The sequence below is a fragment of the Amyelois transitella genome, chromosome 26, assembly GCF_032362555.1.
Source record: "Amyelois transitella isolate CPQ chromosome 26, ilAmyTran1.1, whole genome shotgun sequence".
Lineage (NCBI taxonomy): Eukaryota > Metazoa > Arthropoda > Insecta > Lepidoptera > Pyralidae > Amyelois > Amyelois transitella.
This window is the reverse complement of record NC_083529.1, coordinates 1,188,198-1,200,327: the sequence shown is the minus strand read 5'-3', so window position 1 is coordinate 1,200,327 and position 12,130 is coordinate 1,188,198. Positions and strand designations below refer to the sequence as shown.

At 35.0% G+C, this 12,130-nt stretch overlaps 1 protein-coding gene across 1 annotated transcript in view; it reads right to left on the bottom strand.

Annotated features, from left to right (window-relative positions):
• The window catches only part of LOC106137047 (facilitated trehalose transporter Tret1-like), an 86,795-nt gene that overhangs the window by 67,107 nt on the left and 7,558 nt on the right, over positions 1 to 12,130 (bottom strand). The window contains exon 2 of the mRNA XM_060951833.1: positions 2,036 to 2,064. The gene's annotated coding sequence lies outside the window, so the exon portion shown is untranslated. The remainder of the gene's footprint in view (positions 1 to 2,035; positions 2,065 to 12,130) is intronic.

The window sequence follows — 12,130 nt, the reverse complement described above, 5'->3', positions numbered from 1 at the left end:
TCAACACTGTTTACGAATTGGCTCTGTCTACGAATGTGATTATATTTATGTTAGTATGTATGTTTTTACTGAAATTTACCTGTTAAACTATTTATCTAACAGTCGAGACTATACATATTATGTATTTTTAGTACATGACACTAAATTGTATGTGACAAATGAGAATTTTTATTCGTTAATTACGAGTAAATAATAAAACGATTTTTTATTAAATTTTGCATCGAAAGAATTTATTACAAACTTTCTTCAACTATTGATTTCCGAAAATTGCCACGGTAGCGAATCTTCAGGCATGTTTAATGAATGACTTATATTAGTATTTTCCTTCATGCAAACAATAAAACACGTTTCTGTAATTTTTTTAAATTTTTTCTCACAATGCGTGTTTTATCCCTGAAAAAAAGGGTTACAATCATATCCCAAAAAAAATGTCATAACCTCAAATCACGTTCCAAAGCTGTCACGTAATGAAGATATTAACAGAAAAACAAAACAAAATTATGTTGTAGACATCGAATTTTTTTTTGTCTACACTGTCGAGTTGTAGAGACCACCTAAGTTGAAACCCATTTCACAGACAGTCAAAAGTAAACTTTATTGTTTCATCGACATTAAAAAATTTTAATCTTTCTCTTGAACGCCATAAGGGTGACTTTCACTTGCAAAATAAAAAAAAATAAAGTACAATTTTGTAATACGGCAACCTTCTCAAGTATTTCAATAAAAGTCTATTAAAATTATGTAATGCGAAGTCATTTCTCTAAATAGTCCTTAATTTGATGGACACCCTTATACAAATCATAGCAACGAAATGATTTAACTTTATGTTGATGATTATAAGAACGATATTTGCTTAAATTCATTAATTTTTTTGATATAAGAAAAAGTTGCATGTTAATGTGTGGTCCGCCTTATTGAGATCTTTCGGACTTAATTAAGTTTTTTGTTGGTTTAAAAAGTTGTCTCGTGCGTAAATTATAGTGTCCATAAATTTTCTTAAAATTTACTTCATACATACAGTGAAATTAATGTTCGTTATTACACTATAAAATGATTATATAATAATTACTGAAAATAATTATTTATCTTAAGCTAGTTGCTACGTGCTTCTAGGCACAGAAGAATAGGACCACTACAACACTTTCCCATGGATGTCGTAAAAATCGCCTAAGGGATAGGCTAATTAACTTGGGATTCTTCTTGCAGGCTGATAGGTTAGAAACCTGTTACTATTTGAATCTCGGTTCTATTATGAAGTCTATACAGCTCTTAACTCTGTCTACCCTGGAAGGGATATGGACGTGATAATATGTTACATATGTATGTATCATTAGCTCAGAAATTAATGTTGAAATACAATTAAGGCCTTTATGACAATAACACATTTTATAATAACATATAGTATCTTTACATGCATAAAAAATGGGAAAATATGTCTGTTTATTTGCTCTTCAAACTTTTTTAGCTTGACAAATCTTCAAGAAATGTTGTAAACTTACACATCCAAAAAAAAGGAAAAACTACTCTATAGTGTGATTCGTTAAAAAAATACTGGGTTCACGAGTGTAACCTTAGTTTCTATGAGAGAAAGTTTGCAAACATAACCACCCGTCTCGTCGTAGTCGGCTAAAGGAATTATTTAATCAAGCTGTCAAGAATTTATAAAAGGAAACTGTGGCATTTCCAATCCTAAATAAGCGTAACTCAGCTCAACTTATTTAGAAATTTTAACTCCGTAACACCCCACAATTAATTTGTTAAGGCCAAGAATGCAAAACACGCTCTAGTAAAGAAAATAACTTATGCCCGCTTCACCCGCGCGAATTTAGCGCCATCTACAAAATAATACAGATTTTGCGCAAATGCCACGGTGACTATAAATTGGTCCACACCATATGAATGCAAAATTTCATGCAGATTGAACTGTGAAGAGAAAATAAACTAATTTTTGCATTTATAATATTAGTATGGATAAGAATATCATAAAACATTATTGTAATTATCTGTAATAATATAATTAAAATTTATTGCTTACCATTAAAAATGCGATTGTAGAACACTCATCTGAAAAAAAAACAAAGTAAGTCAATAACTATATCTATGTTCCAACTCAAAAAAGGTAGCTTTAAACAAATTTAAATTTAAGCAAAAGTGTGTCTTTCTAAATTTAAACAGAGAATTATGGAGTTTAATTGTAGACTTTTTTTATATTAACATAAGCAAAGAGTTTGTGGAGTAGGTATTTTATGTAAAATAAAAAAAGTTATTTTTGTAAATAACTTTCTCAAAAAGCAAAAATAAAAACCTCTATGAACAGACAGAAAGCATAAAAAAATGGACATCATTATTTTTTAACCGTCTTCAAAAAAAAAGGTTTCTCAGTATGACCTATGTGTTTGTATGTTTATATCCAAGGTACCGAGATCATTTCGCGTTTCACTGAAACGATTTTGATGCGGTTTTCAGGAAAGTGTTTGTAACACTTAGGAGAATGTTTAAAAAATATAACCGACTTCAAAAAACGAGGATATTAATTAGAGGCGGTTTTCTTCTTACAAAAGTTATTATTATATCTCATAATAAAACACAAAGTGAAATGACACCAACGACGCAAAGAAAATAATCCAATTATATTGAAACTGAACTTAAATGTCAGACCCTACTAGGCTTGAGAATAAAAAAGACATCACAATCTTGGAGTTAAGTTAAATTGACAGTACTCGTATTACATTGCGGATTATAATTAAAAAATAATCCGTACTGGTAAAGCTTCAACTGGTTTTTAGGGTTGCCAGTCGTTAATTGAATTATAAAGACACCTCAGAAAGTCATAATCATAAAATCGTTACAATAAATATGTTACCCGAAATTAATTTATGTACATACGAGTATGTACATTAATGTCTTGTTCTACAATTTATTTTTGTAATATCTTTTGAAATACATTGAAAAAGATGGTTAGTTGGATAAAGTATACAGATTTCTAGATGAGTGGCAAGATATAATCCTTTCTTATAACTCAGGGAAAGTGTCGTGATTTAAGTCCTATATAGGTACGTATGTACGCTGGTCAAAGATAATAAATAAATAAATAAGGCCAATCAGAGAAAGTTCGTTTCTCATCATGCCCTAGCCGGGATTCGAACCCGGGACCTCCGGTGACACAAACAAGCGCACTACCGCTGCGCCACAGAGGCCGTCGAAAAAATATAAAGATAGTTCAATTACATGCCAAAAAAAAATGAAAAAGTATACCCACTGTATTTCAAAAATCATCAGCCAATTTATTATACGGATCACAGCGACTATTACTAAAAAATATTATTAAAATATCCAAAAAAAAAAGTGTTATTTTTTTTTAAATCAGTCGATGAAAAGGAGTTACATCGGATAATCATTAAAATTATTATTTTATAACATTCATCGCTTCCCCTTAACTAGACTGTGTGTCTTTTTGTAACCGATTACAAGGTTGTCAGTTTCAGACGTCAAGACTTGGCCGTGACGGATTACCGGAAAGTTGTTTTTTTTATATATATATATATATATAAATATAATGCCGTGTGGTTCCCGGCACCAATAGAAAAAAGAATAGGACCACTCCATCTCTTTCCCATGGATGTCGTAAAAGACCACTAAGGGATAGGCTTACAAACTTGGGATTCTTTTTTAGACGATGGGCTAGCAACCTGTCACTATTTGAATCTCAATTCTATCATTAGGCCAAATAGCTGAACGTGGCCATTCAGTCTTTTCAGGACTGTTGGCTCTGTCTACCCCGCAAGGGACATAGACGTGACCATATGTATGCATGTATGTATGTATAATGAATATTCAGCTCTTCATGAAAACTCGTCAGATTAGTGCACTCTGAAGCTGAACTTTTACAAGGACCTAATGTTATTATCAAGCTACATTCTTCTAGGCCTTCCTCTTTCAACGTTCCCTTTCTACATACATACATATGTATAATCACGTCTATATCCCTTGCCGGGTAGACATAGCCAACAGACTTGAAAGGACTGATAGGCCACGTTCAGCTGTTTGGTTTAATGATAGAATTGAGATTCAAATAGTGACAGGTTGCTAGCCCATCTCCTAAGAGAAGAATCCTAAGTTTATAAGCCTATCCCTTAGTCGCCTTTTACGACATCTATTTGAACGAGATGGGGTGGTCGTATTCTTTTTTGATTGGTGCCAGTAACCACACGGCGCTTCCCTTTCTCCTTGTTATATTCTTTAAGACGTCGTAAAAGCTATTACAAATAAGAAAAATATTTTGTTAATTTTTTGTGCTAACCTCTTTTGCCCTACAGCGGCCGCTTTGTAGGTTGTTTATAAAAAAAAAATAAACAAATCTACAATGGATGACGACATAGCATTCTTTTGCATTGTTCCAGATAATTCATCATCTGTGGTATGCGAATAATCTGCTTGACTGTTTAATTTTAGTTCTACATAAGTACATTTGATCACGTCTTTATATCTTACGTGGTAGACAGAGCCAATAGTCAGTAAACTCGAACGTTCAGCTGTTTATTGGCATTATTATAGAATTGTAGGGATCACACTTGTAAATAATATTAATGTGAATAAATAAAATTATATTTTAGTAATAAACGGACAACCTATATCACTACTCATACGCGGAAATCTTTCGTCCTGCCATAAATTCGGCGGACAAGTAAAATGAAAAAATGACAGTTTGACAAGTGTCAATTTGATTGTATTTCTAGGCCCGTTTGTTGCTTTACGTTTAAATATTAATTTTCAGATTTCAGATTCAAATCTTTTATTTCACCCTATATTAATTTCCCTCTTCTCTTACTCTGACTGCGCTTCACCTTCTATTGAGTAAGCTTTGAATCTATCGCTACAGAATTAAGATACAAATAGAGACAGGTTGCTAGCCCATCGCCTAAAAAAGAATCCCAAGTTTATAAGCCTACCCCTAAGTCGCCATGTGTTTGTTGAGACTTAATTATTATTTGTATGTATTTTGCTTAATTAAAATTGCTTAATTAAAGAGTAATGAGTGTGGAGGAAGCGGGAGAGATCTGTAAGGATCGTAGCAAGTGGAATTCCATAGTCTCTGCCTAGCCTACCCCAATGGGAAACAGGCGTGATGGTATGTATGTATGCTTAATTAATACATTAATTTAGCGTGGCAAATAAAACCGGTCGAATTATATGTCATGGCGCCAAACATTATCTGCCGTACTTACATAGACAGGAATTCTTCAACAACATAATATAATATATGTAATAAATGTTTAACTAATTGTTCAACAGTTTAAAAGCAATTTTCCAATAGTAAAACAACATATCGACCAGATAAAAATAACGGGAGAAGCCATTTTTGGTGACGTTACTTGTTAAATTGGTGGTACGGCAGGGCTGTCAAAAGAGACAAATTAAGTTTTTTTTTACGTACATACATATAGTCACGTCTATGTCCCTTGCGGGGTATACAGAGCCAACAGTCTTGAAGAGACTGATAGGCCACGTTCAGCTTTTCGGCTTGATGATAGAATTGAGATCCAAATATGTGATAGGTTGCTAGTTCATCGCCTAAAAGGAGAATCCCAAGTTTAAAAGCCTATCCCTTAGTTATACAACAACCATGGGAACGAGAACGCTTGCATGAAGAGAGTTATGAATGTGGATGAAGCAAAGGAAGTATGCAGGGATCGTGGCAAGTGGTAAGAGGTAGTCTCTGCCTACCCCTCCGGGAAAGAGGCGTGATTTTATGTAAGTATGTATGTATGTATGGGAACGAGATGGAGTGGTCCTATTCTTTTTTTTTTAATAGTACCGAGAATCACACGGCACAGTTTTTCTTCTAATATAATAATTAAAGTGCGTCTGACCTCAATCTGCCTGGTGGTAAGCAAAATGAGGATTGGGTGGTGCACACAAGGTCAAATAAACGTGACCTCATGACAATTTATATTTTTGTTTATCCTACTACTATTATAAAGGCGAAAGTTTGTATGGATGTTTGTTACTCTTTCACGCAAAAACTACTGAACCGATTACCATGAAATTTGGTATGTAGGTAGCTGAAGACCCAGAATAACACATAGGCTACTTTTTATCCCAGAGTTCCCGCGGGATTGATAGGGTTTCCATGCGGACGAAGTCGCGGGCGGCCTCTAGTTTACATATATATTTGTTTCTATATTAGCGACCTCTGTGGCGCAGCGGCAGTGTATTTAACCGTGACACAGTAGACAACCCGGGACGTTCGAATCCCGGCCAGGGTATGATGAGAAACGAACTTTTCCTGATCGGCCTGGGTCTTGAATATTTATAGATTAGTGCAAGAAGAATCCCTACTTAATTAACCTCCCCTTAGTCGCATTGTACGACATCCATGTGAAAGATATACAGTGATCCTTTTCTGGTGGATGATGCGAAAGAAGTCGGCAAGGATCGTGGCAAGTGGGAAGATGTAGTTTCTGCCTGTCCCTCCGGGAAGCAGGAGCGATTTTATGTAGGTGACAACCCTAATTGAAACCATTTAACGTTAGACGCGTGTTGATTGAAAGAATTATCTCAAATGCTAGATACCGTGTAAACATACTTTATGTTTTCAGAATCCAATTGAGACAATAGCGTCGGTGGTAGTTTATATAAATCCTACTAATATTATAAATGCGAAAGTTTGTGAGTATGTCAGGATGTCAGTGTGGATGTTTGTTACTGTTTCACGCAAAAACTACTGAACCGATTACGATGAAATTTTGTATGTAGGTAGCTGAAGAATAACATATAGGCTACTTTTTATCCCGGAGTTCCCGCGGGATTGATTCCGCGCGGACGAAGTCGAGGGCGGCCTCTAGTACACACATATAATCACGTCTTTACCCTCTTGCGGGGTAGACAGAGCCAATAAACCCGGGGTCACCGAGTCGCTCGAGTGACAACCGATCATTTTAACACGATTCAAAACGTCCGAAATAAAATAAAGGTACGTCACGTGCGCGTTTAATACCTGTGTTATTTATAAATAGTAAGCATAACGCAATGCGAAAGTTTAAAATCCGTTGCCGTTAAAAGTTCAAATGCCGTGTAGTTCCTGGAACCAATAAAAAAAAGAATAGGACTCCACTCCGTCTCATTCCCATGGATGGCGTAAAAGGCGACTATGGGGTAGGCTTATAAACTTGGGAAGCATAATTTAATGCGATAGTTTAAAATCCGTTGCTGTTACACCAATAAAAAAAAGAATACGACCACTACGTCTCATTCCCATGGATGGCGTAAAAGGCGACTAAGGGATAGGCTTATAAACTTGCGATTCTTCTTTTAGGCGATGCGCTAGCAACCGAATTGAATCTCAATTCCATCATTACGCCATAAAGCTGAACGTTGCCTTGTACTCTATGTTTACATCTTCGGTCTACATACATATTGTCATATCTATATCCCTTGCAGGGTATACAGAGTCAACAGTCTTGAAAAGTCTAATAGGGCACATGCATACATATTTATTTTTATTTATTTTTTTTTTATTTTTTTTGACACAAACAGTCATAAGAAACAAAAAGTACAATAATACAGTTTTAAAAAGATAGACCAAACAGTGTCAAGCAATAATACAATAAAAATTGCGTGCTTATAACAAACAGCAAGAGATGGTAAAAGAAAAACTAATTTGGTAGGTATCAGATAAAGGCAATTATATAAAGTAAGAGAAGGACATTGAGTTGCGTAGATAAACAAATACAAACAGAAATACGAGTAGACATCAAACGATTACAAGTATGTATATGTAGTATTGTACCTTAGTTTTGTATTGATAACAGCTAAAAAAAATATGATCACGTCTTTATCCCTTACGGGGTTGACAGAGCCAACAGTCTTGAAAAGACTGATAGGCCACGTTCAGCTGTTTGGCTTAATGATAGAATTGAGATTCAAATAGTGACGGGTTGCTAGCCCATCGCCTAAAAGAATAATCCCAAGTTTATAGGCCTATCCCTTAGTCGCCTTTTACGACATCCATGGGAACGAGATGGAGAGGTCCTATTCTTTTTTTTATTGGTGCCGGGAACCACACGGCACTAATGCACACACTCTAATAGGCCACGTTGAGCTGTAAGTCCTATGTTCCATTTCACTAAATAAAATCTAGAAAGTGATTTATCAATAACGAGACGTAAATTGTGATTTAATCTAACTTCTCATCAATTTGATCGACGTTATTGTGGCGCGTCTTTATAAAGATATATCTGTCTCGCTTACGCATAAGGAAAAATGTCTTCCATCTCAACATAATTTGCGGATGCAACATTGGCTTTTTAGAAAAGGTAATTAAAATTTAAAAAGTGAATCCATTCCAAACATTTTTTTATTTTTTCTTACAGAAAGGAGATCTGCACATTCAGGCCACTAATAACCATGATTCAATATGGCTGCAACGGCTGTGGAGGTCAGACAGGATTCTCATGTATAAATTCCTGTCTGACCTCCACAGCCGTTGCATCTAACAAACCCAATCCAGGGTCATGGTCAGGGTCAGATCAGCCCAGTTAATTTCTGCCTACCACTCCGGGAAAGAGGCATGATTTTAGAAACGTATGTATTTCTCCTAACAAAATAATAACACTTCCTTAACACATAATTTAAACATAGACCATTTTTCGAGGAAGGCTTTAGGCTATATAACATCACGCTGCAACTATAAGGAGCGAAGAAATAATGGAAAATGTGGAAAAAAACGGGGAAAATTATTAATGCTTGAGGGCTTCAATGATGCCCAAAATAACTATTCCACGCGGACGAAGTTGCGGGCACAGCTAGTTTTAAACAAATCGATTGTGATCGATTGCTAAATCGATAAGATCGAGTATGGAATGTATAATTCTGGAATACAATAGTCTGGTATGTTGTGCTTACTTCGTAATCGACTACAGGTCCGAATACTTCGAAAGTCTTAAGCCACAATTCCATAGCTAAAGTTTATTGTAGCATTCATAAAAAAAAGGCGATTAGAATTTACGTCCGTCTGTATGTTTGTACTCACATCACGAATTAATTGACAGGTTTTTTGTGAAATTTGAATTGAATTTGAAGAAATTTGAAAACTATTACTCTGATTTGAATATGTTTTTCTCAGATATGTTAGACTTGATTTGAAAACTGGGTATATCCCTTGCAGGGTTGATAGAGCCAACAGTCTTGAAAAGACTGAAAAGCCACGTTCAAGCTCAGTATGGCTTTCGAGTCACAGGTTTAGTGACAGGTTGCCCATCGCCTACAAGAGGAATTCCAAGTTATACGCTTATCTTTTAGTCGCCTTTTACGACATCATTGCGTAAGATATGGAGTGGTCATATTATAAAGAACCACACGGCACACAAGAGGGACGTAGAGAAGAAGAATAATACACCTTTCACCCCGTAAAGTCCACATAATTGCGTGTACAGTAATGGATTTGCCCCTTGTTTGGTTAGAAAGAGAGTGTTAAATGCATTGACAGTCTTTCAAACTGGTTTCCACTGTAAATATATCAAAAGTTGGTTCTTGGTTAAACTAGGGCTGTCAAAATAGAGCTAACAATATGTAGGTATATACAAAATGTATGCACACTTTTAGTTTAGTTGCTTATTTCTTGAAGAAAAGTCTTTTCGAAAGCTATGAAATGAAGCGTTGCTTCCCCGTTTACATACAGTACCTGGGTGACCGAGCGGTGCTCGGTGTGTGTGTATAATCTTTAAATTAAATATAACATTGCTTGTTTAATAGCATAGGATTACTTTCTATAGAAAATTAATGGTAACTAGACTTACATACATAACCAATCTTCTTACAGTCATCGTTTCCACATTAACTAAACAGTAATATCCTTTTATGAATCGAGAAATGATTATGTATTGATGGTTTTGCAAATTAATTAGAAATTACAAATTATAATCTCAATCACGTGTTTTTGATATTTTACGATTTAATTAATATTTTTTCGATAAAATTCCTTTGTGATTGATTACTTTGTATTTCTATTGAAAGACTTGACATGTACCCGAGTTTCGCTTGCGTGGGCATTAAAAAAAATGCCTATTTTATTGCTATAAACAATTTCTAATAATATAATTTCTTTGTGCCGTGTGGTTCCCGGCACCAATACAAAAAAGAATAGAACCACTCCATCTCTTTCCCATGGATGTCGTAAAAGGCAACTAAGGGATAGGCTTAAAAACTTGGCATTCTTTTTTAGGCGATGGATTAGCAACCTGTCACAATAGGATTGTCAATTCTATCACTAAGCCAAATAGCTGAACGTGGCCATTTAGTCTTTTCAAGACTGTTGGCTCTGTCTACCCCGCAAGGGATATAGACGTGACCAAATGTATGTATGTAATTTGTTTTTATTTTTAATAATCTGTTTAATATTCAAATACATTTTTATTTAATATTTTGGGACTTTAATGGACATTATTACTAGGTTGCTATTTTTGACAACCCTGTGACTATTGGTCACTTGTTAAACTAGTCTAACTGTACTTAAGTAACGAACAGACACACATACTAATATATTTTAATAGTAAAAACCAACTTAGTTCTGTGTAGAACACATTTTTAAACTTATTTATGGTTACCATAAATAGTAGAGGAGAAAGTATCCTTAGTACATGGAAATATGGAACTAACACAGCTTTATCCCTTACGGGGTAGACAGAGTCAATTTTTATGTTTAGCTTAATTATGGAATTGAAATGTAGATAATCTGTTATAGGTTGCTAGCCCATAGCCTGATAGAATAATACATATATATATATATACATACAATAAATCACGCCTTTTACCCGGAGGGGTAGGTAGAGACCACATCTTTTCACTTGCCACGATCTCTGCATACTTCCTTCGCTTCATACTCAATTATAACTATCTATTGACAGACAGACTAACATTGAACATTCATACGACGGTCAAATATTTATTTGACCTGAACAACAATTTATAAAAAGGTCAGCGGAACCTCTTACATCTAAACTTCAGCAGAATTCACATTCGCACATATTATGTGTAATTAGTGTTAAACCTTCGGAATACTTGTGTTACTTGGAGGTCAATTTAATTACAAAACATCGCCATTTTGGGTCACCTATATGATTACAATACTTTGAAATAGGATCAGACCTTCAAATTCAAAATCGCATTCACAATTTTTATCTATACTAATATTATAAAGCTAAAGAGTTTCGTTTGTTTGAACGCGCTAATCTCAGGAACTACTGGTTCGAATTGAAAAAATCTTTTTCTGTTGAATTTCAATTTGAATTTTGACGGCCTCTGTGGCTCAGCGGTAGAACGCTTGTCTGTGACACCGGAGTCCGGAGGTCCCGGGTTCGAATCTCGGCCAGAGCAAGTTGAGAAACGAACTTCCTCCGATTGGCCTGGGTTTTGGATGTTTATCTATATAAGTATTAGTAGTATAAATATAGTATCGTTGAGTTAGTATCTCGTAACACAAGTTTCGAACTTACTTCGAGGCTAACTCAATCAGTGTAATTTGTCCCGTATATATATTTATATTTAATTTCATTTATCGAGGAAGGCTTTAGGCTACAATTTTTAGGAGCGAATAAATAATGGAAAATGTGAAAAAAAAACGGGGAAAATTATTTATAATTGAGGGCTTCAATGATGCCCAAAATAAATATTCCACGCGGACGAAGTCGCGGGAACAGCTAGTTAATCTATATGGGACATTACGAATATTATCTACTTAATAATTGTCATTCATTCATTCAATCACGTCTATATAGGTAGACAGAGCCAGCAGTCTTGAAAGACTGACAGGCCACGTTCAGCTGTTAGGCTTAATGATAGAATTGAGATTCAAATAGTGACAGGTTGCTAGCCTTTGAGATTATTTTTTCTTATTAAGAAGAATACAAAGATGTGGAAATTATTGTACCCGCCTTCGAAAAAAGGTGGTTCTCAGTTTGAACTGTTATTTATGTATGTTTATCCGCGATTATATCGCGTTTCGCTGAGCCGGTTTAGATGCGGTTTTCAGAAAAGTATTCGTTACATTAAAGACAAGGTTTTGGAAAATTTTAACCGACTTCAAAAATGGACGATATCGATTGGAAGCGGTTCTTTTTATACAATAATTGTA